At 37.2% G+C, this 24,596-nt stretch overlaps 1 pseudogene; it reads right to left on the reverse strand.

Annotated features, from left to right (window-relative positions):
• Positions 1-4,588: 4,588 nt before the first annotated feature.
• Positions 4,589-5,639, reverse strand: LOC126498024 (fructose-bisphosphate aldolase A-like; annotated as a pseudogene).
• Positions 5,640-24,596: the final 18,957 nt, after the last annotated feature.

Here is a 24,596-nt window from a genome sequence, read left to right on the forward strand (position 1 = left end):
TATCTTCTTGGCCTTTTTCTTTCTTATATTTTATTCTTTTGAAAACCATATTTATTTTCTTGCCCTTTTGGTTTCTTATATTTTAGCCAGAATGAAATCTGAAACACCTTCTCAAGGACTTAAGACCCCAGGGTATTTAAATGAACAACTTCCATATCCCTGTGGGTTTATTTTGCTTTGCTAAAGCATCTAGCAGAATTTACCTTTGCATTTGATGAGCCTTCTTTCAAGGTGTGTTTGTACATCAGCCCATGCTCTTCCAGCTCTACTAAAGACATGTAGTTGTGGAAAGTGCTGCTTTCCTAATAATATTTGTACTTCAAATATCAAAGAGTTCTCTGGTTGAGCCTTCAAGTCTGTGCTCTAATATCAGTTTCACTGTCAAAACTGATCATGGAGAAGCTGAAATGACACATCCCAAGAACCTTCATCTCTATGGACTATTATTCATGGTACTTGAAGATACTCTGCATGGTACCAAAATAAAAAGCTAAACACCAACCTGAACACAAAATTTTCAATCTACAATGATGACCGGCCTGCAAGATGTTCTACTGCAATAGTGGCACAAAGTAGTGCCACTAACCACCCACTACCATATTTGATTTAAGATACACTCCATGTCAATATAGAGGTCAGATAGGTTAGGAACCTGAGGGAAAACAAAATGTTAATGCTACCTCTAAAGAATAACCATAAAATGATTACCAATAGCAACCTGTTGTATCATAGGTCAGATGTTCTGCTTTGTTTTGTTCATATTTGTTTTTGCTCAGCCATAATTAGAGAAGCTTCCTCTGACAATAGACAGGAACAAATATAGAGAACAATGAGCAGACAACATGCAGAAAGTGATAGACCATAAGACACCCCATCCTAAGTGGGATATCTTCATCAAATCCCTCCCCTCAAGGCTCATGGAATCATGTGGAAGACGACACAGAAAGATTGTAACAACCCAAAGGAACTGAGGACAAGAAACAAGGCAACCATACACTTATGAACACATAGAGACAAAACAATGTGCACGGGGCTTGCATGGGTCTGTTCTGAGCTAGAGGAACAGTCACTATCCCCCATTTCTAACTCAGAAGTTATATTCAAAAGTTCACTAATGAAAAATCAATTTTCTCCAATGGAGCATCACGGAGAATATAAACCATTCTTAAGGTCAGACCCCATGACCAGCAATAGGTGATAACAGGTATCTTTGATGGTTGTCTGTCTCATAAGGTTTCGATGGGGATTTATTTATTTATTTTTACACTACAGATCCTCTAATTTCATGGGTTTTGGTGGTGCTTGTGTGTCCTAATACATGTGTATCTGTGCATAGGTGTGTATGTGTGTGTGTGTGTGTGTGTATCTGTGCCTTTTCTTTGGCTTTTTCTTCTGTTTGTCTGATTGTTTGCTTCTTTTGCCATTGTCCAGTTTGTTTGGTTTGGTTTTGTCTCACTTTATTTTATTTTATTATTATTTAATTACCTGTTTTCTAACAAGGTGTAGATTTCAATGGGAGGGAAGGTGTGGGGATCCTGGAGGAGTTTGGGGATGGGAAAACCATAATAAGAACATACTATATGAAAAAAATCTGTTTTCAATAAAGGAATTAAAAACGAAGGCTATGGAAGCTTCCCTAACCAGATTACACAAGTTGGAGGCAATTTGATGTGGATTTCAAAGTTTTTACTGCACTCACGAAAGTAACAGAAGATTTTCTTTTTCTAACCAGACTTGGAACTCTCAGTTTGTTCTCACTCATTTTCCTCAACTCCTCTTTGAAATATCAAAGAGCTCAATTATGTACTCAAAGGCAAATTTAAAAAAAAAAATTTATGTGTGAGTATTTTAAGCACTGTCATGTGTTCTGCTGGAACCATGTCAGGAATGGAGCTGAGGAAGAAGACACTGGTTGATAGTCACTGATACCATCTTATAATGGCCTTTAATTGCTACTAGCATTTTCTGTTTTCATGCCCTGCAATTTCTGCTCATTCCTGTGATTTATCATTCTTTAGAGTCCTTATGTCAGGCTACTTACATTCTGGTATACTTCACAAATTCAACATTGTAGACAAATATAAGGGGGGAAATGAAGAAAGCGTTTTGATACTCACAAAGTCCTTAGGCTTACTGGTTACTACTTAACCTAGGTGAGCCATTGTTTCTAATTGGCAAAGTAAACACAGATACTAGAGTTGCATTCTGCAGAAGTGTTATGTGGTCGGTGAGCTGAACAGTGACAAAGGTTTATTTATCTAATAGAAAGGTTACTAATTGTTAATTTTAATTCTTTGTGATTAATATATAAAATACGGATTTTTCACTAATGTAAATATTTTAACATTATTAGCAATCTTGATTAGACAGTCCAGTGAAGAAGTGTTCAAAGACAAGCACGTGCGACTTAGGCTATATCAGGCGGCTGCAGTAACACAATGATCACCCTGGCTACTAAGGGAGAACATTCATTTACTACAAAGAGAAAATTGTTAAGACCAAATTGAGAAAACCACACAAGAAACTGAAAATACTTAGAAATGAGCCAATGAACTTTTTTTTTTCAGTGTTTCCCCAGTGTTCAAAGGTAGAAAAACGAAAGCTAATGTGAAGGTTTCCAGGTTCAATTAAATTTACTTACAAAATGGTGAATGGCAAAGTGAAAATGTCATTTGATTTTAATGTTTAACAACTAATATCATTTGGGATATAAAATTGAATTTGGAAACTATTCCTGCTAATCTTCCTTTATTAAAAATGACCCCAAAACTTAGTGCCATACAGCAAATGCTCATCGAGTGTTTATAAACGAGGCACACAGGTCAGGAATTTAGACCAAATGTACTGTACTGTTTCCTTGTAGGCAGAGTTTTCTCATCCCACAGTCACTCTCAACTAAACACTGAGACTTATATTAATTGTAAATGCTAGGTCAATAGCTCAGGCTTATTGCAACTTAAATTACCAACTTCTATCAGTCTACATTCTACCATGTGGCATCATGATTTGACCAGTCCTCCAGCATGTCCTGCTCCCTCTGTGGCTCCTTGTGGCTCCACTGACTCTGCCCTTCTTCCCAGCATTCTTAGTTTGGCTGTCTTGCCTATACTTCCTGTCTGGCTACCAGTCAGTCAGTTCTTTACTAACCAATTAGAGGAATATATATTCACAGTGTACACAAGGATTATTCCACAGCATTTCTTTTTAATGTTCATGAAGTAATTCAGTCATAGCACCTAGGACCTCTGGATCTATATGGTATTTTTGCAAGAAGGATTCTATTAGGTAAAATAGTGAGTAAAGCCCATACACACTTAACTTTACCAGAAGCCAATGAGTAGCTAATTCTGACTTTCCACACCATTACCCAGAGTATCCTAAACAAAACTGAAGATTCATGTGCTTCACTAAATGGTCTGAGAATTCAGAAGTGTTACTTCTGTGTATTCTCTTGATTTTGTCTAATACAAGCTCTCCTGGATCCTAGAAGAATGGTCCTACTTAGTTACCTTGTCACCAGAGTAAAAGTATTTTAAAATGTATTTAATCTACCATAGAAATACTATATAAAAAGTTCTTGACATTTTCTCATCAGAAGAATACCTGGATTGTATTGGTCAAACCTTTCTGAGATTGAAGTACAGTGTTGGACCAGCAAGAATGTGAAATCTAGGATAAAAGTGGTGAGTGATTGAAAGTTGAAACTTGGTAGAAAGTCAGCTGTGAGCATTAGATTGAGAATTTTTTCTTTTCACAATAAATAATATAAATGAATATAAAATATAAGACAGTTGAAAACTAAGAGACCTTATTAATCTACATGAGTTCTTACCCAAGCTCCCTATACTTTTGAGATTAATCACAAGATTAATAGTCTGCCTTAATATGTTAATAAAAATCACATACTATATATTAGAAATTCATGTTGATGTATAATGAACTAAGCTCTCAATAGATATATAAATGAATACTTTTTCAAGTGGATGAATACTTCTGTGCTTTATTTTGTATATTTATATAGATATATCTGTGTAGTGTAATTCTCCAAAAACAAATACTTAACACAGTCTTTGTGTGTCTATTGTACAACTGGGACAAGTACAACATGTGCTTTCTGTATTTTGTATTGTTATAATAAAACACCTGAGAGTGAGTAATGTATAAACCAAGAACATCCATTTAGGTCGTAGTTCTAGATGTTCAAGAAAATGGTGCAAGTGCCAAGGAACAGGAAGTTATCCATTCTGCTCTGAGTGTTAATAGCTAATACTTTACAAGACCAGTATAAATTCTTTCCAGGGGTAGTAACCATCAATGACTTAATTTTCCACTAACTCTTCCTATTAAAAGTTTCACTGCCTCTCAACATCGTATAACTGACAGCCAAGTTTCTCTCTCCTCGCTCCTTATATAGTTCTTTACTGACAGTAGACTGGAAGAGACGGCAGAATTAGCATTCACAGACAACACCACACCAGTCACAAGGACAGCAAGAGTGGCAGGAAAGAGCCTGAAGGACCCCTCTTCAACACCAAGTGGGTAGGCGAGGGCCTGGACGGTTGAAGGGGCAGCCTTAGATCACCTCTCGTTAATAGACATGGTTAGAGATGAAGAGAGATTCTCTGACATTAGCTCCAGACTGACAACTTGGGAAGTATTTCCTTGACAAGCGAGGCCATTGGCCAGGGCTCCCTTGATGTACACCCCCTGGGCAGCCTTCAGGTTCTCCTTCTTCCCACCTCAAGCCTTCAGAGCAGAGGCCTGCAGCACTTAGCCATAAGACAAAGTTAAGACCCATGGCTTCAGCACTGGGCACTTGTTGATAGCACTAAGGTTGATGGATGCCTCTTCCTCACACCAGACAGGAAAGTGACTCCAGTGACAACAGGGGACACTAGATGAAGTGCTGTGACAGTTACCATGGCAGTCCTCCTCAGTAGAAAATTTCTGGGTTCAAGCATGACCTGGGCTTCATCAATGTGCTCACGAAGAGCCTTGGAAAGAGCAGCCAGTGCCTTCTCAGTTACATTCTGACAGCGCTATAAGCCATGGTCTCCATCAGGGAGGATTTCAGGCCCTGCAATGGGTGAAATGCCATTCTCCTGGCAGATGCTGGCATAATGGGTCAGAATACTAGCATTTTCCATGATGGCAAGGCCTGAAGGAGTATGTTTTCCATCTTTAGCACACAATGCCATTAGCAAAGTCAACTCCATCCTTCTTATACTGGGCACAGCATTCAGGCAGCCCATCCAGTCCTTGGGTGGCAGTTTCTCCATTGGTTTCTACCAGGGCACCGCCCCTTTTTCTACTTTAAGGCCCATAACACCACTCTTAGACTTGATATCTTGGGGAAAGGGATATCCACCATGCATCTTCTGGTAGAGGGCTTCATGGAGGAGGATCACCCCAACCTTCATTACAGGGATCCACAGGGCCATCAGCAGTCAGTAGCATCTGTCGGGAGAAGCGCCTATTCTCTTCCATGTTCTCAGTGCCAATGTACTGCCGCCACTTGGCAATTCTTCCGGTGGACTCATTGCAGCCAGGATGTCCTTTCCCGGAGACACAATTTAATAAATGATGTCAGACAGTTACTTCTTCTGCTCTGGGGTCAGTGCTGAGTATGGGTAGGACATAGCGCCAGTGACAGCAAGTATCTGTGGTGCTGTGAGAGAAGCCGACAGAGCCTGGTCAGCTGCGAGTCGAGGACCAAGTTTCTAACACATGGATATCTGAGGTGCACTCAATTCACATCCTAGATACAGCATAACACTAACACATATTATTAGTCCCCTTTTTTAGACAATTCACTGTAAAGAACTATTCATACATTCACGAGTTAAACTTTTTAAGGCAATTCCTAGCACAGTAGAAGGTCAAAATCTACATCTGTTAATAAAATATGTGTGCTGAGTGATTGGAGGCAGCACTACAGAGCTAGTCTCAAAGCACTGTACTAATGAGCCATGAAACAGGTGCTACAGAGCAGTTTGAGAGACAGGAGAGATCCCTGTGGATGCCCGGAATCTATGAGACCCTCACAGTTGCACCTCCTCTTAAGACATCACTTGCTGGTGACCAAGTATTGGACTCAATTTGGAAGAAGCGTGCTTTCAAAGGTTTATAATAATTAAGGATGATGCCGCAACATATAAAAGTACAGAAATGTTACATAGTTGGATCTATCAAAAATCAAATGGTATTTACCTCTGAGGTACCACTGGCCAAGTTTGGGAAAATGTTAGTGTTTTGCTTCAGTATATCATTCTGTTTGCATGTATCCCTCCCTTCTCTCCACTCTCCCTGATTTCTCTCTTTTCTGCTCCATCCTCTGTCTCAGTTATTAATTCTACAGCTTCTAATTAATAAATATCTTTATGAAAAGGAGGAGTTCCTCTTGGCCAACTCATGGTTTTTTTAAAAAAAGAAAGCAACATTTTCTTGCTATCAAGATTTATAAGACCCCTCAATGCGAGTACTGTGTGGATGTCATGTTTTCACAGTCTCTATGGACTCGCTTCTGTCCATCTTAAGGCTTCTTTTCCAACATCTCAGGATAGTTCCACAAAGAATGCCTGGTACAAACTTTTCTATGGCACAAAAAGATTAAAATGCCAAACCATAAAGGTTGGGAACTAGGAGGCAGAGGCAAGTGAATTTCTATGAGTCTGAGGTCAGCCAGGTCTACAGAGTTACAGGTCAACCAAGGCTACACAGAGAAACACTATCTTGAAAAAACAAAAAATAAATTAAAATTAATGAAACCATAATTTCCATATTGGCCAAGAAATGTATCTGGATAGTCCTTATATGTTGTTCATTTATGCATTTGTTTGTCTTTCGATGGAACGTGTTTAACTGGTGGTGTTTTAATACCAGAGACTTCCATTCCCACCAACATTTTGCTTGAATGTTTGCAATTTACACCACCAACTGAGAAACTCTAACCACATCTTACATTTCAGTAGTTAAGCTGATTTTTCCTATTTGTCTTGTTAATATAACATGTAGTTGTAATTCTTGACTGATCATGTTAAAAATAATATCATTTTTGGTATGAAAATAATAACATTGCATTTAAATGTGAATTCCCAGTAGGCGGTCTATTCCGCAGGAAGTTAAAACCACTCTCATCAGAAATATAACAAAACTAAGTATTTTTCCCAAAACACTTAGATACCATACAATTTTTAAAACTTTTCCCCAAGGTTCCAATTTTTGCATCTCCCTTCATCTCCCACCTTCTGAATACTACCCATGAAATGACTAAATCCTTCACACATTTACTGTGTTCACCAAAATAAGGCGCAGAGACCCGTGGACAGGCAGATTATCATTGCTAAAATAATTCTGCGGTTTTCAAACTCCGCTGCACGCTGCAAGTATCTGGGGGAGCTTTAAAAAATATGGCTGTCCAGGTCACACCCCAGAGATTCTAATTTAATTGGCCTAAGCACCAGGATTTTTAAAAGCTCCCCAGGTGGTTTTAATATGCAACCAAAATTAAGAACCGCTGTTCTAAACCACTTGATTTACATATGAAACAATGAACCCTATCAGCGATGCACACAAACTCCATGTCAGGACACTAAAATTAGTCTTGAGAATCCCAGTTTCTTTACACTAAACCAGAGGTTTTCAACTGTGTTTTCCCAGGCATTTCTTCAAAGTATTCCAGGAGTGTGGAGGTGATGGAGGAAGAAGAATGGGGAGTGGAGGGAGGAACTTGAGAGAGATAAACAGCAGGACAAAGGTGTATGAAAGGAAAGGGGAATGGAAAAACTGAGCATGGGAGAAAGCTGTCCCAAGGAGGAAGAGGTAAGGAGGGGGGAGCAGCTAAGAAATTTTTTTTTATTTTTTTAATAAAGAATGCTTTATTACAAGTACATTATGACTTCCCTAATGCCTACAGATACTAAGAATACTCTTTTAAAGCCATCAGAAATAATATTATTCTATGTTTACTTACATTTTCATATATACACAGTATAAAATGATGTCCCTCGGGGTGGTAATGCTTCCACTTCCAGTCACACACTAACAAAATCCCCAATACAAGACATGAAGACCTCTTTTCAGTTCTTAGTAAGGTAATCCAAGAGGATCCTTCCCAAAAAAATTAAGGCTATTGTCATAATTCTTGCCTACCAGAATCTGAAAGTAGTACCCATTATTGCTGAAGACACCACAGTGTGGACAAAAGACTTGGAGAAACTGAACTGGAAATAATAAGGAAGACCCCCCCCTAAGGACTAAGGACTAACTCTTATATTAACAGAAGGAGCTATGCAAACTGCCAAGGGAAAAAAGCAACCCATTGTCCTACCCAACTACAATGCAAATGAAGCACGACAATGACCAGAACAGATATTCTGTAAAGTGTGATAGCGGTACTTATGTCTTGTATAACCAGCAGCCATCGAATTGGATTTGAGGTCTGCTCAGCAGGAGGAAATTCATGCTTGAACATGGTAAAACTAGCCTAACACTTGTGACTGGTGAGGCCCAAAAACCCCGGAGGGAAACCCTTTACTGCCACTTCCCTAAATCAGTATAATTTCTAATTTCCTTCTAAATGCTTATTCTTAGGCTCACAAGGTAACTGTAGTCCTCACCTCTCATGAAGGTAGTTTGTTTTTTGTTTTGTTTTGTTTTTTTTCTTGGGTTTTGTTGTTGTTGGTTTTGGTGTTTTTGTTTGCAGCATCAGCAGCAACAGATGATTACCATTACAGAAAGACACTTCCAGTTCAAATGCAAAGAACAATTGATCATGTGGTACCCAACACAGAAAGGCTTAGGGAACATTTCAGAAGAGGGGTGTAAAGTGTGTAAGACCCAAAGTACCATGGCATCTGCTGCAAGATAGTGTTTTCTATAGGACAAAGAAGCTTCACCCAGGAAATCTCAACAATATTGTCACCTAAGAAAGATGTAAAAATGTCAGTAAGAGTTGGCATGCCAGTGTGGATAAGAGAATACTCACAAGGCTTCAAGCATGGATGGAGAACTACAAGCAACTAATGACTGCTAAAAGAAGGAAAACTTCATCTGCTTCAGGGAGAAGAGCCAGATAGGTGATCCAGGTTGAAGAGGTCAGCCCTAAAATATCCATGTGAGTAGTATGAAATAAACTCTACAAGTTACATTTATAAGTTTACATATATATGTGCATATATATATATATATACATGTATATGTGTGTATATAAGAGTAAATACCTAAAGAACAGAGGGCATGAAAAAAAGAAAAGGCAGGACCTCCTCATTCATTATCATAGCAGCTCCTATTTATCAAGTCAAAAACCAAAAATCAAAAAAAAAACACACACACACACAAAAATCTGACTAACAAATGAAAGAAATTTTAATCTATTGAAAATTGAATGTCCAGACAGCAACATATTTGCTTCTGAAATAAAAAGGGCCCAAAAGTTAAAAATCTTGTGACTTGGTGGTTGGAGGGAGGACTCAGCATTAAGGGTGTTTATTGTTGTTCCTAAGGCCTGCGGTCCCATCCCCCATGTCAGGTGGTTCACAACCACCTGTAACTCCAGCTCTTCTGAAGGGAATCTGATGCCTTCTTCTGATCCCTATGCGCATGCTGAGAACGGACTTAGGGCCTTAGCTGTGAGAAGTAAGAACACTTTTCAGTGAAATGACAAGAAAGAAACATTGAATGAGTTAGGATAGAAAGCCAGAGAAGTTCAAAAAAGGAAGGCAGGAAAGGAAGGTTGGCTAGGCAATGCTAACTGAGAATGACAACTCTGAACCTTGGTAGAAACTAGACATGTTTGCTTCCTACACTGAGTCAAAGAAAAAGAGTGGCTAGGATGGTGGATTCCATGCTGTTTTGTTAGGGTTTTTATTGCTGTGGATGAAACACCATGATCAAGACTAATTTAGGCAGGAAAGGTTTGTTTGGCTTGTACTTCCCCTTCATTGTTCATCATCTAAGAAAGTCAGGACAGGAATTCAAAAAGGGCAGGAAACTGGAAGAAGGAACTGACACAGAGGCCATGGAGGAATGCTGCTTACTGGCTTTCTCCTCACAGCTTGCTCAGCCTGCTTTCTTATAGCACCCAGGACCACCACTGCAACCATCCATAATGTTTTGGGCTCTCTCACATTAATCCCTAATTAAGAAAATGCCCTACAGACTTGCTAACAGCCCAGTCTAATGGAGGCATTTTCCCAATTGAGGTTCTCTCCTTTCAGGTGATTCTGGCTTGTGTCAAACTGACTTAAAACTAGCCACTAGCCAGCACATTTGCTCTCTATGTGGAAGACTTTCATCGTTGATTATAGAAGAACAGTGAGAACTTTGATCTAAAGTGCTGAATATAGCTATCCATCAGCTCTGATACCAATTAAGACACAACTGGTATTAACCAAACCCTTGCAAATTGCTACTTAATAGCTTGTGTCTGTAGTTCTTTTCAATTAAATTTATTCTATTATTCTATGACAATTTTATATGTGTATATAATGTATTCTGTTTACTCTCATTCATCCTTCGATTGTCTTCTCCCCAATCCTACCCCAGCCCAAGGTTGTAGCCATCTCTTTATGGCTTAGAATTTCCATTAGTCCTTTATTCTTTCACGTTCATTTTGACTTATCACACTAGTTACCCTCAGTGCATAGACTCTGAAATAGAATTTCCTTGATATAGCCTTATTATAAATTACTTAAAGTAATACATAATTTATAAGAAAAATAGTCTTCATTAGTTACCTAATATATGCCCCAAAAGCCCCTCTGTATTAGCAATGTGATTTTAATCCTAACTAAAGAACTATAATACTAATATTATTATCTCCATTCTTCATATATAAAACATAGGTTCATTCATCCAGCAGCTAATGGAAGCAGATGCAGAGACCCGCAGCTAAGCATGGGACAAGCTCCCAGAGCAGAGTCCAGTTGAAAAGAGGGAGGAGTGATCATGTGAGCAAAGGGGTCAAGACCATGATAGGGAAACCCACAGAAGCAGCTGACCTGAGCTAGAGGGAGCTCACTGACTCTGAACTAACAGCAGAAGAACCTTCAAAGGACCAAGCTAGGCCCTCTGAATGTGGGTGACATTTGTATGGCTTGGACAGTCTGTGGGGTCACTCAATGGGACCAGGATTTATCCCTACTGCTTGAACTGGCTTCTTGGAGCCCATTCTCTATGAAGGTTTTGTATTAAGACTATTACAATCATATTGCTCTTGTTTACTAATGACACATTATCTCTAGGATAAACGATCACAATGTACATATTCCCCATGTAAAAATAAATGAACATTTTTGTTGTATTACTTTGAATTTAAAAGTGTATTTGTGAGGATTTGATTATAAATGATACCGACTATCAATATCAAGATTATTCAGCTTTCAAAGGAACTTCACTTCCATGGTCCCTTCTTCACTATTTAAATCATCTGCCAGATTCTTCTGTTTTCTGAAACTAAAACATAGATCATGGATTGATGGTAGGCATTTTGATTATAGTAATTAAAATATCTTTATTTAGCTTCTTGAGAAAAGTACAAAAACAAGTGCTGTGCCTATTTGTATAGATAAGAATATTGGGTAGAAATTATACTTTCAAAATCAAACTAGCAAAGGAGGTACAGCATTTATTCAAACATACATGTATCAACTTAAGATCCTTTTGGAGACTTTCTAGACCTCAACACACAACTTTTACTCCCTGTAAACCTGTCCCTCCTTCCATAATAAAATATTATCACCTCATTTTCTGCATAATACCAGAGTCTAAGTCTTACCTCTTTAGATCGTCATACAGATTTGTACAGAGTAAATGTTCAATCAATTTTGCTAATTTATAAAGGTGAAATAACTAATTAATTAATTTTCATAAATATCCATTAGTCATATGGTGGTAAATTATTAAAATTGTTTACTGGTATGGAATCATTTTGAATCTGGTTTCCCTGAGGCAAAGCTTTCTCTATGTAATGGCAGCAACATTCCTCAACATCTAAGACATGTAGTCCCAATGGGGAAAAAAAAATGCTTTTTCTCTAAGTGCAAAAGACATGGAAGAGCTTCAGTTTGTCTTGTTTGGGTCAAGTACCTTTGCATAATACTCATGATGGTAAAGCCGTTGGCCATACCTTTGCGACATTGTTGTTCATCTCTCATCTGGAAGTGAAGGTGGGCTTAAGGGGAAGTTTCTATAGAACACAGAAGTGCATGAAAGTAAATGCACTTAAGACTTTTATGAAAAATCCAATATTGAACAAAAGTATTTTATTATTTCTTCTAGATTATTTGTTGGATTATAATCCCTTCAACCCAAATGACAGTCAGAAAAATCTTTCTCCCCAATTTTATATTGAACAATCTTTACTTGAATAGCATCGACTGATAACACACATTTGATGAAGTATTGTAAAATAAGAAATAAGACCATTTAAAGGCAGACCGAATCACAAATTAGAATCCCAAAGCAAAACTATACAAAATATACCTTTAATGTATGTAAGACGTTGAAGGACAATGGATGGGAAGGTCAGGGAATGGGGAGCATGCGGAAGTAAATGAAATAATCATTAATTCGTCTTATTTGGGGAGGATGAACATAGTGAAGAGCAGCCCTTCAGCAGATGATGATAATATGGAGAGCAATTAAAGTTTTTTTTTAAAAAAAAAAAAACTATGTGCAAGAAATTAAGGTAGATAAAGGGAATCACTTTGAAGCACATAAGGGAGCTAAAAGCCGCTGACAAGCTGAAAGGGTGACAAGAGAATGCTTAAGGGCCATCCGAGGAGAGCCGGTTTTGACACTGCGAAAGAACAGGTTTCCAGCTACAATTAAAAGCTGCAGAGATACTGACATTGAGCCCAAGCACTAACACCATGATTAATGACAGTTGATATGATCTCAAAGTCTACGAGATAACTCCAATCCATTAAAGATTGTCAGTAAAATAATTTAAGCGATCAAATTACATATGTATACCTGGAAACTCAATTCAATACTCAATAAGAAACAGGACTGTTAAGTCATTAAACAGCATGAAATTAAGAAGCAAACTTTATGGATTCTTGTCATTTTAAAGGGATTTGGGGTTATCGACCAAATAAGCTCTGCCCTTCATGCCACTAACATGCTAAAGAATTCTGAATGTGATGGGAGGAACATTAGACTTTCAGGCTTGGCTTTAAATGTGTCTGGGTCAGCATTCTAAGTTCTCTCTCATTGTCAAAGAGGTGATAGGCCAACCACATACTTAGAATAGTGAATCCATAAACGACCACACGAAAAGAGGCGTAGTTTGCTTCCATGTAGAAATCAAAGATGTAAATATTAAATATTGATTTAGTTAGCATTAATTTAGATTATACCTTCAACCTACTTAGGTTAATACACAAGTATCAAGAATTTACTGACAAAAAAAGATTTGTGCTATAATATAAAAAACATATTTTATTGCATTTGTTTATTCTGTCTGTGTGAATGTTCGTGTGTTATAACGTATTTGTGGGGATCAGAGGCCAACTTTCTGGAATTCTCTCTCTGCTTCCATCATGCTGGTTCTAGGGATTGAACCCAGGTTGACAGGCTTGATAACAAGTTCCTTACTTGCTGAGACACCCCATCAGCCCTAAACCAAAGGACTTTTTAGAAACACCTGAAGAGAATCAGAGAGAGAGAAGAGATGGCATACGGTTGATCAGTCCGCGAGAAGAGTGTAATGTTTGAAGCGGCAGAGGGCAGATAAGAGACGCATGTGCCAAAGAAGCTCCTTGCAGTGAGTGGAGGTTAATAAGCAACTGGTCAAAGGGAAGACACTATGTGACTATGAAGTGCTCTGTGCCAGTGAGACAGCTGCCTCGGATCTTCTCCGTATAAGGCTCGGGAATATCACGCAAGAGGTCAGACAGATTGAAAGAGCCAGAAAGCAGTTGAGAGATTACGGGGGAAGTGGTGTCTCCTAGACATGACAGGCCTGTGGTGCTTCTGCATTCACAGAAGCTATGGCTTCCGGGACAGGAACTGAGCAGATTAATCCAGTCAGTACTCCAGTATGAACAGAGAAAGACCTCACGAGCTGGGAAGCTATTGACAGTGGGGAGCTACTACCAGCACCTAGGAAAGCAGGGTCAGTTTCTTTCCCGGGTGTTGTGCCTGGTGCAAGGGTGCCCGTGTGCCAGCCAATGGTTGGCACTGGACCATGTATATATGAGCAGCAGTAACGGGACTGAAGAGGGTCATGCAAAGATTAAAATGTAAACAGAAACTTAACTGGAAGAATGTTGAAAGAGCTGAGGCTGGCATTTCTGCCACCCGGCTCCCGGCAGCCTTGCTAGCTTTTGCCCCGAAATAACAACACACAAGTTGTATTCATTTAAACACTGCCTGGCCCATTAGCTCTAGCTTCTTACTGGCTAATTCTTACATCTTGATTACCCATTTCTATTAATGTGTGTAGCACCCCAAGGTGTGCTTACCGGGAAGATTCTAGCCATCCTGGGTAGGAGCTTCATCGTGTCTGCCCCTGAGGGGAGAGCTATGGAGACTAAACTCACTTTCTCTTCCTCCCAGCATTCTGTTCTGTTTACTCCTCCTACCTAATTTTCTGTCCTATCAGGACCAAGGCAGTTTCTTTATTTAACCAATGACCTTCCTCCATCAGAAGAACTATGTGGAGGAAGGTTGTGAGAAGAGTTCGGGGTCGTGACAGGTGGATATGACCAGAGTAAATTGTATACTTCATAAACTTCATTAAAAATTACAAGAAAGGGACAAAGCAATAAAACTTAAAACATAGAAGAGAGCTGAGAAAACTTAGTGTCAATTAAGCAATACTCAGGAAAAACAAGAAAGTTAAAAATTTTACAAAGGCTCAAAGAAATTTACTAAGAGATCAAGAACCAGCAGAAAAATGAAGTGAAGAAAAGGCAGCTACAGAAAGGATCCCAGCTTGTCTGATCAGAAGCCGAAACTTTCCAAACCCTGCCAATGGCAAACAACTGCTCCCCCCACCTCCTCCTGGGGAGAGAGTGAATTCCGAGCTTTTCCCATGCTGGGAAAGCCCACTTCCATCTGATGTGGAAGCAGGGGAATTGAGTGGAAAGTGCATGATGAACTTGAGGACTTTTCAACCATTATATATTTCTCAAATTCTTGGGCACCAGGCTCCCAAAATCTAAGATGAAACATGAAATACGTTTTTTTTTATAAGAAACGCTGGCCCGAAAGCATATTTTAAAAATTACTGGAGAGATTTTCAGTTTCCAATCAGCCTATAAGGAATACAGATGCAACAGTCCATTCTAATATCCATGAAAAAATAGTAAACTTTTATAATGAGCAGGTCTTATTAAGTCTGTCAGAGAAGTCCCATTATGATCCAAACAACTACTTTCAAATTTGGAGAAAACAGAAAAATTACAATATACCAAAGAAAAGGTCTACTTTCACAGATATTAGACTAGGTAGCTTGATATGGAATTAATGAACTGATGGAAGCTTATTGCCAAGTATTGCTAAAGATAAATATTACACTCAGGAGGCAGAGACAGGCGGATCTTTGTGAGTTTGAGGGTAGCCTGGTCTACAGTGCGAGTCCCAGGACAGGCTCCAAAGCTACAGAGAAACCCTGTCTTGAGAGAAACAGAAAGATAATTATTCAAGAGAAACTAATTTTTTTGTAGCAACTAAAATATTCCCCAGCTTTATCTGATATATTTATATTACTTCATTTAAAAATACTAAGTTGCTGTAATCAATACTCAAGTATTGGGATTAAGCAGAAATAGACCAACAAAATACAATGGAATGTCCAGAAATAAGTTCATATGTCTATGGTCAGTTTATATGATTTATAACAAACTTATTTCATAAAGAAGCTTATTTTACACAAGGAGGAAAGACTATTTTCAGTAATTTCTGTTATTTAAAGTGAATGTCCTAATGCTACAGACTTACACACAATACAGAACTGATAGAGGAGAAATAGCCAAAAAACTTCACCTTGGTTTGAATATTACTTTTTCTATAAGACCCCGAGCAAAAGCAAAAAGAAGTAAATCAGGTCATACCATGCTACAAAACTACATTTCTAGGAAAAGATCCAACAGACTAGAGATACAATACACAGAGTAGGGCAGTATATTTGCAATTAATAGATCTAATAATGGTTTAAAATACAAAGTATGAAAGCCAGGTAGTGGTGGCGTATGCCTTTAATCCCAGCACTTGGCAGGCAAGCAGATCTCTGTGAGTTCAAGGGCTGACTGGTCTACAAGAGCTAGTTCCAGGAAAGGCTCCAAAGCTACAGAGAAACCCTGTCATGGAAAAAAAAAAATATGCAAAGTATGAGAAGACCACAAACTGCTCAATAACATTAACACAACTTAAAAATGACACAGAATCTAAATAGACATTTCTCAGAAACTCAGATAGTCAACAGGCTTATGAGAAAACAGTCAGTATGAGTAATGGTCATAAAATAAGAGATTAAACCATCATCAAACAACATGACTTATGTATGCAATGACTTATTGCATGATTAATTATATCAAACATTGACAAGAATGTGGAAAAAAGAATCTTTGCACACAGTTGATCAGAATTATGCACCTTTTGCTGAAAATAGTAGGGAAAGTTACCCATAAAATTAAAGCTAGAACTCCATTTGATCCAGCAATCCCACTTCTTTGCATGGATCCCAAAGAAATGAAATCCAGATCAAAAGATGTCTGTACTTTGTGATTCATTGAAGCATTGAGCACAATATAAAATGTATGAAAAGAATTTGATTTCCCATTGATTTGAGAATTGAAGACATGAGAGCAATAATGCAAAGCATGCACACAGAAGATTATCATTCATCCTTTGAACACAGGAGGTCACATTACTTTCATTTCGAAAACACAGAAGGAAATACTTGCACTTTTGAGAAATCTAAATTTCCAAACTCATAAAATTAGGAGAATAGTGGTATCAGTTTTAGGGACAAGGGAGAAGCTGAGAGATACTGTTTAGGGTTATACATGTTGTATGCACTCGATAATTAAGCTCTTCATGTTTAATATATAGTGCAGTGAGCAACATGAATAATAATGTAATGAAGCCAAGTGGGTTTCTTGTAGACAATGTATAGTTGAGTCTTCTTTTACACCCACTTGTTAGTCTCTTTTATGATGCGTATTTGGGCCACTGATCTAAAAGTAATTTTAGGAACTGTTGGGTTACATAAAAATCTATCAAGGTTTTTACTTTTGTCTATTTGTTGCTTTTGTTCATTGCTTTTATGTTTCTTCGACTAAGCTTTTGGAGAATATAATCGAACATTACACACAAGCATTTCATATGATTATTTTTTTCTCTTGCCTCAGCACATCTGATATAGCTTGCTTTGTTTTAGTTGATACACTCCAGTTGGCAGTATAAAACTGTAGCTAATTCAAGGTAACTTACAAATAACAATGTATATCCCTTCCTCAGGATCTGTAATGGATGGATTCTAAGTACCCAACATGTAACAAAATCAACAAATGCTCAAGTTCCTTGTATAAATTGATATACTGTTTTCTTTTTACACATACACAGACTCTCATATACTGTATAGCATCTCTAGAATACTTCTAACTAACTTAATATACGTGTCATGTAGAAGGTTGATAAATTATTTCACTTAGGAAGCAACCACAAAACTCTACATGTTTGAAACAGACACAATTTTTAAATTTTTTTTTGTGTGTGTATGAAGGCACATGAACGCTACAGTGTTTATTCAGAATTTAGAGGACAACTCTCAAAGTGAGTTCTATCTTGTCACATAGCGAGAATCAGTGAGCACATTTGGGCCTTGGGCCTACTTGAAAGCCCTTCCACCCATTAATTCATCTCAATGAGCCAACAGGTCCAGTCTTAAAATAATATTGAACATTGGTTTAAGCTACAGACATGCAGCCCACAAGAGGAGGTCAAGCACTTCTGTCACATAATTTAACAAAACTTTCTAATTCTTCATGCTATCTCTTCTTAAATTAACATTCATTTTGCCTATACACAAAAGTAATTATCAAATAAATAGTTCCTACTATTTTTGGTTTTGGTTTTGGATTTTTGACCCAGGGTTACTTTATGTATCTTTGGAGCCTGTCCTGGAACTAGCTCTGTAAACCAGGCTGGCCTCGAACTCACAGAGATCCACCTGGCTCTGCTTCCTGAGTGCTGGTATTAAAGGCATGAACCACTCCCTTCCAGTCGTATTGTTATTTCAAATAAACTGCAGCTTTTTGTTCAATTAAGAATAATAAAAAGGAAAGATTTTATTTTAGATATTGAAAATATGCCCCAGTAATATAATGCTTAATATGCACAAAACCCGGAATTTAATCCCACAAGGAAAATGATTTTATTTTATCTATACTTATTCATTTTTAATTGCCTTCTTTTCTTTAAGTATTTCTGAGTTTTTTACTTATATCATTTTCCTTATCAATGAAGAAAGTAGATTTCTATTTTCTTCAAGGAGGCCTACAAGCAATAAATCTAAAATTTATTTCTTCAATATTTTTATTGTGGGAAAATACATGTAACATAAAATTTTTTATGCAAACCATTTTAAGTATGCAATCCAGTGTGGTTAATTAAAATCATATTACTATGCAACTACCAGCACAATTTATCTCTCAAATTCTTATAAGCAGCATAGTTTTGCAAACAACAAAATGAAATGCAACATTTCTCTTTAAAATATGAATAACTTGTGTAGGATAAAGTTTTGCTGTGAGTCTCAGATTCACCAAGAACTGTCCTGGGATCGTTAGACTGTGGTCTAATATCTTTAGGAAACAGTCTTTGCAGAAGGATAAGATGCTTCTTCGTGCTGGGTTCCTGAAAGGATGCAGGATTCAGATTGAAAATTAATCCTATTAAAGCTGGACTCAGTTTCTCACGGGCCCAACTCTGCTCTTTGAGGAGATATCAAGAACCAAAAAGAACATTTATAGTGTACACTTTGCACAGAGGTACTAGAGTTGGAGGCATGGATTAAGGCTGAATTTGTGACTTAGCATTATCACCCTGGTTTCATGACCATTCACTCTCGAATAGGTGATATAGGAATATCCAAAAAATTTTATTTTATTTGTTAAACAAGAAGGGGAGAAGGGTTTAAAGTGTAGTAAGTTTGGAAAGCATGAAATAGTTCAGAAAACTGAAAAATGATTATGACATCATCCTAAAGTTTGAATACCTAAAGTCATGATCTCTGGGATTTCTCATATTCACTATGCTCTAGTATTTAATTAAGATATACTCAAGGAGCTTTTCTCAGCTATGGCGAATGCTGGCTATCCTTGAGGTGGAGTGATAAAATGGCACAAACTCTTTTTCATTGTAAAATATAATCTAGGTAGTAGTCACTGGAGCTACAAGAATACTGCCAAATAATTCTGTCCTTCAGATTGACTCAACCAGCTGATTGTGTTGCATGCTTTTCCTATACATGGTGTGACTTGATTTTAATTTATTGAAAAAATGTTGAGTAGATGAATTTGGTGTAATTCCAGAAGAAAATACTGTAGAAGCTAAGAAATTCATGGATCATTGTGAGGAACCTACGAAAAAACTGCAAATTTTTTCTACATGGCTCTTTCAACTCTGGACAAAGCAAGTGAATTATTGAAATAGCCTGTCATATATCTATGTAAGCTATAATCTATAAAATATAAAATATATAAAAAGATATTCATACCAAATTTTAATAAAACTTAACTATAACTCCTATAAAGAAATTTCATATAAATTATTTGTGCATTTGTGGAAATCAAATATAATTATAATATAAAATTATTTTACATATCCCCAAAGTATCCCAAACAATATTAAGGTATATAATACAAAACCAACTGCTGTATATATAACTATTATTACTATTACACCTAATGTTAATTATTATTGTTTAACTTTCTGCTAATACATATAATCACATATAATCAGTCTTACTCTCATCATTGAGTATTTTTCAAATCTGTATCATTTTCAAAGCAAGGCATCCCATTATTTTCTATTGCTATGTACTCATTCTTCTAAAAGAACATTTTTTTTCTTATATCTTAGTTGATTAACATGCTGACTGATGAAAAACACATAGTGTTCTACCACATCATCTTTCACATGGACAGAGGGTACAGGTCTATGCTAGTTGTTTTTTCTGGTACTATCACAAAATAAAAGATAATTAATGTATAACGATTTCCTTTTTCTCAATTCTGCAGGTTGTAATATATGATCATTTTGCATGTTTGTTTTGCATACATCATGATGGAAACATGTTTTGAAGAAAAAGTGCTCAATCATAAGCAATGAAGCATAAAAGAGAAAGAAGAGTCAAGAAATCCACAAGCCATGTGAGGAAATGCCCCTAATAATCTAAAGATATCTTACTTGATTCCGCCTTCCCAAGGTATCACCACCTCCAATACCACTGCTGTGGAGAGAAAGCAATATAACCCTTTTTGAGACACTGAAGACACAAACTGTAGCTAGGGTTTCATACAACAGCTCTTTGCTTGAGTTTTTGTACTGGCCTTTGTTGTCTGGCCTTAGGAATTCATCTAGTTTTAGGAAGAAGTCTTCCTGAATTCACAAACTCTACCTTGCCACAATTGGGGCAATTCTATTATCTGTGACAATTCTTCCTCTGATTCAACACTGATCTGAATTAAATGCCTTTCGTGGTTAAGATGCTGTGTTCTTAAACACTTAGCCTTTGTTGATCACCTACAAGGGTTAAGAATTAGGTTGTTGGTGCCTTTAAGCTCAGCACTTGGAAGTCAGAGGCAGATGCATATCTGAGTTCAATGCCAGCCTGGTCTACAGATCAAGTTCCAGTACAGCTGCAGAGAAAGACCTCTGTCTCATAAAACAAACAAACAAACAAACAAAGGTTTACCAACTTTTTAGACAAAGTCAAACTGATAAGGTATAAAAAAAAATAGGAGAGAATACATGGAACATACAAGAAGACTATTTAGCAGAGATGTGTTGGACTCTATAAGAAAAAGGGAACAGATGAACAAAGACAGTACTTGGTAACACTTGAAAACTTGAAAATCTATATGGACTCTTGGCCAACAGATTTAAAAGCCAAAGAATCTGAAGCATAAAGGTAAATGTATTAATGAATGAATGTGTATATGTGTAAGTGTGGAAAATACCATATTCAGAAGTGTTAAAACTGTTTTATCAAAAAGCAACGCTTAATGAGGCAACCTTGAAAGAAGCCAGAAAAATAAAATATTCCAGAGAGTTCAGATTTATAGTTACTATATCATTCATAACAATGGAAGCCTAGAATGATATTATTACTACTCCAAAGGTAATAACTGATGAAATTATATTTCATATAGAAAAAAAGAATCATCCGAGAATGAAAATACTATATGTAACAATTTTGGGGAAATATTTTAATCTGAAGAAAATTATCTCAACTGCAAACTTGGAAATGCAAAAATTAAAATAATAAATAATAATAAAACATTAAATTAACATATGAACTTTAATAAACATTAAGTGATTATTATGCTGTTCTATGTTCTCCCTAAAATAAACCAAAACTCTAAGGTCCAGTAATGTAACCTAGGTTGATAAGCAATATTTTTACTGATGTAGTCTGTTCAGAGATCAAATGGAAGGAAGTGAACTTATGATCAATATAACTTATGAAGATGCGGGGGGAGGGGAGAGATGGAGATACACACAGAGAGTGGTACTATTAAAATGGAGGCAGAGAATAGAGTGGATTTCTACAGGCATGTTTATGAGAACGGCTGCGGCTCTCAGAAGCTGGAGGTGCAGGAAGGATGCTCCTTTACACACTTCAGATAGAACTTGGCCATGGCAGCACCTTGATTAGATTTCTGTTTGTTAAGCTACCCTACTTTGTCACAGCAGCCCTAGCAAAATTCAAGTAAAATTACTTTGTAGTGCTGAGAATACATTGCCATAAAAACTCAGAGAAAATGGGCTGAATTGACTTAAATATCTGTCTTTTTTATTATCTGGGAAGAGCAAAAGATATTATTTTTTGATGAGGATTATTAACCGCCAAATGAATAAAAGCAAAAGGCATGAATTTCAAGCTAAAAAAGATACAACTGAACATAATGTGCATTTAATCAATGCAAAGAGAGGCATAAAAGGAATACACAGCAAATAAAATGTATGCAGGACCATCAGCAAAAGTAAATAAGACAGATGATGTAGACCTAGGAGTTTCTGTACTTACAGTAATTGTTCTAAATTGCAGGTTAATTAACAAAGAATATCACATTGGATATTTAAATAATTTTTCCAGTTAATTTTAAAGAGCTAAATCTAAAATATAATTGTATAGAAAAAGCTAAACTTCAAAATATGGAAAATATATATTGCACAAATAGTAACTAAATAAAAAGGGGGGTCTTGTGTAATCAGAAATAAACCAAACAGATTGCATGTTACATGGGTTTATTCTTAGTAGAGATAGAGCATAAACAAAATGGACTTTACAGTGTTCCTGAAAAATCAGGTAGGATTTATGAAGCAGTATGGATGCATAAAATACATGGAAATCAAGAAGACGCTAACGCGGCTGGAAAGATGGCCTAGGATTGAATATTTGCTCGACTTTGGTTCCAAGCACTTACATCATCAGCATACAATTGCCTGTACCTTCAGATCCAGGGCAGCCAATGCCCTGTTCTAACCTCCGTGGGTACCCACACACACCTGCCATCCACTCATGGAGACACACATTAACATAAACACAAATAAACCTTTTGGGAAAAAAAAAAAAGGCCTTAACCCTTATAGCCACAAGTTAGTGTATGTAGCTCTTACCCCTCATCAAAGAGGGTCTGCTGAGCACTCCACCACAGCCACACATCTGTAACAACTCTACAGTGAAGGCTCAATAAACAAAACAGAAAAGGAGCTGGAAAGATTGATAGAGACAGAGTACCAGGATACCTGCAGCTACATAGTGTCTTCTGGACATGACAGGAATATAGTATCCATGACATCACAACAGTACAGGCACCTAAACAAGATCTACATAATGATACCACCATCCAGCATGCTAATAAACACAGGGGAAAATTGAAAAAGCACTATCTCCAGATGTAGAGTTGCTTCTAATCAATGTCCTCAAAATCACAGAGAATCTGTCTCCCCCAGAAATGAGGCCCTTCTTGGGTTATCCAATTGCAATTTTTCAGGCCTAAACCTGTATATGTAAGAACAACACTTACTAGACTCTGTAGGGTGTGTGTGTGTGCGTTGTAATAATAATTACAGAAGAGTCATGAACTTTAGAGGGAGTGGGAAGATATAAGTGACTTGTAAAGAGGAGACGGCAGGGTGACAATGATATAAATACAATACATGTGTATGACATTCTTAAAAGAATTAAAAATTATGTAAAAAGCCTCTAAACACAAAAGTTAATTATGTACCTTGGCAGTTACCCTCCGATCACAAAAGTTGGAGGTCAACTGAAACAGAGAGGTCAATGGATCAGTTTATAAAATGGAACTGCAATCTTGAGGCTTTGCTAGCATTGAATACACCCATGAACCTGAAGTGGCAACACACCACATTTGATTCTATATGCCAACAAGATGTAAAGACAGTGGCAGGAAACCAAGGTGGGCCAGGTACAGGTGAATTCAACTTCATTAAAGTCATGCCGCAGTCAGTTTCTCCACAAGCCAATTCTGAGAATGATGAGAAAGACTAGCACCTCACCCTAATCACCAGATAGGATGATGCACCCTAAGGTCTAAAGCAGAAGTCACAACTCAGCTTTTGTATTCATTTATACATGATGCCAAACCAGTGAATAAATAGGGATCAGATGATATCACATCAATCAAAAGAAAACAAAGCCAATAGAGGCAAAACTCATGGATACACACATACTAAAATAAGAAACCAAAGAGGCAAATGTTATAGAAGTTGGTAAGATGGTGGACTAGAAGCTGTCTCCCGTAGGTCAGTTAAAAATGCTCAGTTACCTAAGTTTTTGTGTTTTTACTTGCTCCATATAGTCATGCAACTTTGAGTTTTTCCCATTATTTAACAATCTTTTACTTTTCTGTTGTTTCCCCTTTTTTTCTTCTCATTTCTTCATTGGCCTGTGTTTTCCTTTCATTTCATTGCCTCAGACTTTAGCTAGCATATTTGCTTTATTTTATTGTTTGAAAATATTGCTGTTTTTGATTATAACTGAGCGGGACAAGGAGATCCACAAGGCATGTCTGGAGCATCCTGCCTTAGACACCGAGGAGAAAACACGGGCCTATCATAAACGGGTGTTGAATTTTGTCGAATGCTTTTTCCGCATCTAATGAAATGATCATATGGTTTTTTTCTTTCAGTCTATTTATATGGTGGATTACATTGATAGATTTGCATATGTTGAACCAGCCCTGCATCTCTGGGATGAAGCCTACTTGATCATAATGGATAATTTTTCTGATGTGTTCTTGAATTCAGTTTGCCAGTATTTTATTGAGAATTTTTGCGTCGATATTCATGAGTGAGATAGGCCTGTAATTCTCTTTCTTGGTTGGGTCTTT

Source organism: Alexandromys fortis, unplaced genomic scaffold, assembly GCF_014885135.2.
Source record: "Alexandromys fortis isolate MF-2015 unplaced genomic scaffold, M_Fortis_MF-2015_v1.1 scaffold_13, whole genome shotgun sequence".
Taxonomy (NCBI): Eukaryota; Metazoa; Chordata; class Mammalia; order Rodentia; family Cricetidae; genus Alexandromys; species Alexandromys fortis.